Consider the following 4,370-nt stretch of genomic DNA (forward strand, 5'->3'; position numbering starts at 1 on the left):
GCATAACTCTGCTTAAGATGGCACTGTTAGATCATCAAATCCTATAGGAAATAGGATTATGACCATGTACCTCTCATCATTGGTAGGGAACATCTCTGCCAGCAGTGTATATCACATGAGCTTGTTTCCCTTTCTGTTTGCTGGCCATTACGTTTGAGCATGGCTAGAGGCACAAAACTCTGGGTTCTTAACTTGGCACCTGACCATTTTATAAACCACTCGGGGGGGAGTATATCTTATAAACTACTGGGGAGAAAAGTGGGGTAAAAATGCATAGATATATAACACATTTGCTTCTACTGGCCTAAAAGAAAAATTGGGGTACATACAAATGTAGACAATAATTTGGACATACTGAAATTTCGTCTTCTACAGTTTGAGCCTGGCTTTGCCCTTGCTAGGGTTTCCAGATGCTGCCTGGCAACCAGTGGAAGACTGGGGGGGCAGGAACATGGGGGGGGGGCAGCCATCAGCAACAGCATGGCATCACTTCTGGAGAAAACTCTGAAATGACCTTATACCTTTCTAGGAATCACCAGAAATTCTGTGGAAAAACCATAAAGTTTTCTGTGATTCCTAAAGAGGACTGACGTCATTTCCATGGCAATCCTCTCTAGGAATTGCCAAAATTAATCTTCTCTAGGAATCCTAGAGAGGGCTGATATTGCTTCTGCAGGGAAAAACCAGAAGAGACATCATGCCTCTGTAGGAATTGCCAAAAGCACTATACTTTTACCATCAAGTTTCCAGTGATTTCTAGAGCAGCATGACATCACTTGTGGGTTTTCCCCCAGAAGTGATGTCATATAGTCACTGAAGGCCACCTCCATGTCCCCATCCCTGGTATCCCTCTGGAAACCAGGGACATACTGGTTCTTCTTCCCAAATTCCACCAGGAGATAGCTCTTCCTTCAGTCATGAGCTCTGCATTAACTATGTAATATTTTTGTGTACTTTTTACCAGAACTTCCATAGATACCGTTGCCATACTATTTAGGGTTGACCTCTCTGCCAGAAGGCAATATGAACAGGTGAGGTAGAGAGCTGGGAACCCACAAGTAGACATGGGCATGAACCAAAAAAATTTACCGAACTAGAGGATCGTGGTTCCGTGCAGACCACGATCAGAATTCCCAAACAGCAACGAACATCTCCCGTTCCCGAACCGAACCGTGGATTGTGGATCGTGGAGGCCACAGCGGAGGGGCACCCCGCTGTTCCCAGCGATACAGGAACGGTGGGTGATGCTGGCAAGAGCTCTGTCTCACTCCACTGCTAGCAGAAAGTGAAACCCAGCCTGGGAGACCATGGCTATTTATAAGCATGGGTCCCATTCAGCAACACAGGAGGTCTGTGTTTGGCTGTCAGAGCTGCTTATCAGGGTTTGCAGGGATGAGATTGGAGTGCCGATGGCTACAGAACACCCCCTTCTCCCTCCCTCCCCTGGGTTTCTTCTCCCAACTTGTAACTGCTTTGCTGCTCCGTGGTTGGAAGGAAGCCCTACTCATCAAGGAAAGCTGGGCTTCCATTCGGGTTTCCAGGGCGACAGAAGGAGGGCAAACAGAGCTCAGGCATTCCCCTAGCTCTGTTGCCAGGGGAATAGATTGCTGGCACCTGAGTGTCTGGATTCCCGAACCGAGCCTGAATGCCATGATCCAGGCCTCTCCTGACCGCTGGATCGTTGGCCGTGGACGATCATGATCCACCAGGTCACGATCACGCGATCACCATTTTCATGGGTTTTTGACGTTCGTAATGTGGTTTGTGCACATCTCTACCCACGAGTGCCTGGCAGCGGATGGGCATTCTAGTAGAGTATATGGAGGCAAAATGAGAAACAGGGATTATCAGCTGCATTCAGAGGCCTACAGTTGCTCAAAGTCTGCTGAAGGAAGGGGAGCTTATATGGTGAAAGGCAAAGTAGGACTAGTCACAGAGGCCAAGGAATTCTTAAGTTATCTTATTTATTTAGAACATTTGTATTGCTGCCTCTCCAGGGACCTGCCCAAGGCAGCCTACAAAATAAAAATAATAAAACCAAAACATGAAACAAAATAAATTAAAATCAAGCATTAAAAAATAAGGCCCATGGGTTGACTTGACACAGATCTGCAGTGGCTCAAAGGGCAGGCCTCTAGCCAGCTCCTTGTCAATCTGCAATTGATTCTGCTGAACTGGTCATCATCTCCACTGTCACCACTCACCACTGGCTGATTAACGTAGCTGTCTTAAGTTGGCTAGGATGATGGAAGTAGACTGAAGTGCACTGAATAGGTTGTGTTAATGTTCTCGTGTTCAGGTTGCAATGCTGCAAGTCCCAGTTCAGTCTACTTTTTGAAGGTGTTTCATGACACAGCAAGCCACAATGTTTAATCCACAAAATCTGCTGAAAAGACATAACTGTTGCTGATGTTGGTGACACTACTCTAAACACATAATGGTTAATTTTTTTAAGTAATTTGTGTGCTGTCTTAAGGACCATGGACTCTCTTTTCATTAGTTTCCCTCAATCTCCTTGTGAATGTAATGTTGTTAACACATACAGCACTCCCATCTCTTAGAAGGTGCTTAAGAATAACAGTCTTATTATAATATCAACATTACTCACTAGCTTTTCTCCAAATAAATGTTTTATAGGGAAACAGAAAATGGAACTCTTCCAACCCAGAGACCACCTTTGCCAAATGGAGCCCCACCCCACCCCCACCCTATATCTTTTAGCTCTAAGTACTTAGATTACCCTAACAGGTCTTAAAATGAAGAGACTTATGGATATTTGATAGCCAACATTTTCTTAATGTAGTTGAGGTTGCTGTAGCACTCCTCAACATAAACATTACACAACTGGAAAATGAATATATCACTTAATCCTAACATTAGCAGTCAGCCACACAACCTCAACTACGCCATATAACATGAGAAATTGTATTGAAATTGCTAGATGTATTGTACTTTGTGTGGCTATGTGTTCAAGTTATATTAGTCTACACAACACAATCTGAAAAGTAGGTGGATATTGCTTTTATCAAAAGAATGAATTGTTTAAAATGTTGAAACTGTAGAACTCATTGTTTTTTTGTCTCTTTGCAACCAATGCAACCCTAGAAAATACACAATAAATCCACACGTCAGTTCACCCATTACCATTTTTCAGTTGTATCTATATAGGCAACAAAATGAAGAGGTAGAATGGAACATACCATTTTGACTCCAGGTGGAAGATGCCACTTTTAAATATTCCCCTATGCTAGTAGGAACCATCAACCAGGGAGAAATTCCCTGGCTTAGTCACTTCAGGTGTCTCCTGTGCTGGTTAACTGTGTACAGGGAAGGGGTTTTTTTCACGGTAGGAGAGAATTCAAAACCCATCTTCTTAGGATTTCAACTCCTCATTCTGCCTCATGGGTAGACAAGGTCATACTATTGCATTCAGAAAAAGTCATGAAAGATCATTATTTTCAGTGCTAACACAACATTTTCCAAATGTTCAATATGTTTTTATTACAATAAACAAAAATACTCATACGAAAAATTAATTGTAAAATAATGAATGTAAAAATAAATTTTAAAAATTTTCAGCATATTTCAGAAGTGAGGAGCATCACGGAAACTATGACAGCCCGGCACCCACGACACCCTCCCTTCCTAGCTCCCCCCCCCAAGACCCTGTGATTCCCAGGCACATGGCTAACACCCCTACCTGTATTCCTGATGTGGAGCTAAGTCTCCAAAGAGAATGGCTTGCCTGCAAACACCAAATGATTCATAGTTTAGATAAAATCAAAAAGAGTCCAGTAATTTAGATAAGAGTCTTTCAAGGCCTAGACCCCTCATAGCTAGAAACCACATTTCTCCTTATGTTCTGCCACGGCAGCTTCACTCATCTGAGCAGGGTCTTCGGCAAATATCACCCTGCAGTTAGGCTAAATCAGAACCTGCCCATATGCCACTTTCTCTGAGGTAGCCCCCACCGTGCGGAATGGCCTGCCTGAAGACATAAGGAAAGTTCCCACTCTCCAGGCTTTCCACAAACTATGCAAGACTGAATTATTTCGGGACAGCTTTATACTCTGATTATAGGGCTATGTCATAATAAACAGTTCAAAGAGATACCTTAGTAAGGGACAGGGGGAGTGTAGACGAAGCTATTGGGTATTGTCTGCTGATGTAGATACATTCCTACTAGATTGTTCAGCATTGCTAAAGATGTAATCTGCCTTAGATCTCAGTGAGAAAGGTGGATTATAAATAAACAATGACAACAAGAATTGCAACTGGGACTTGCCAAAGGGAGTAGAAATTGCCATATTTATTTGTTGTCTATAATTTTTATAACAGTGACGCTTGTCTCACGGAAATGAGCCTAGGGT

The sequence above is a fragment of the Eublepharis macularius genome, chromosome 9 (assembly GCF_028583425.1).
Source record: "Eublepharis macularius isolate TG4126 chromosome 9, MPM_Emac_v1.0, whole genome shotgun sequence".
In the NCBI taxonomy this organism is placed as follows: domain Eukaryota; kingdom Metazoa; phylum Chordata; class Lepidosauria; order Squamata; family Eublepharidae; genus Eublepharis; species Eublepharis macularius.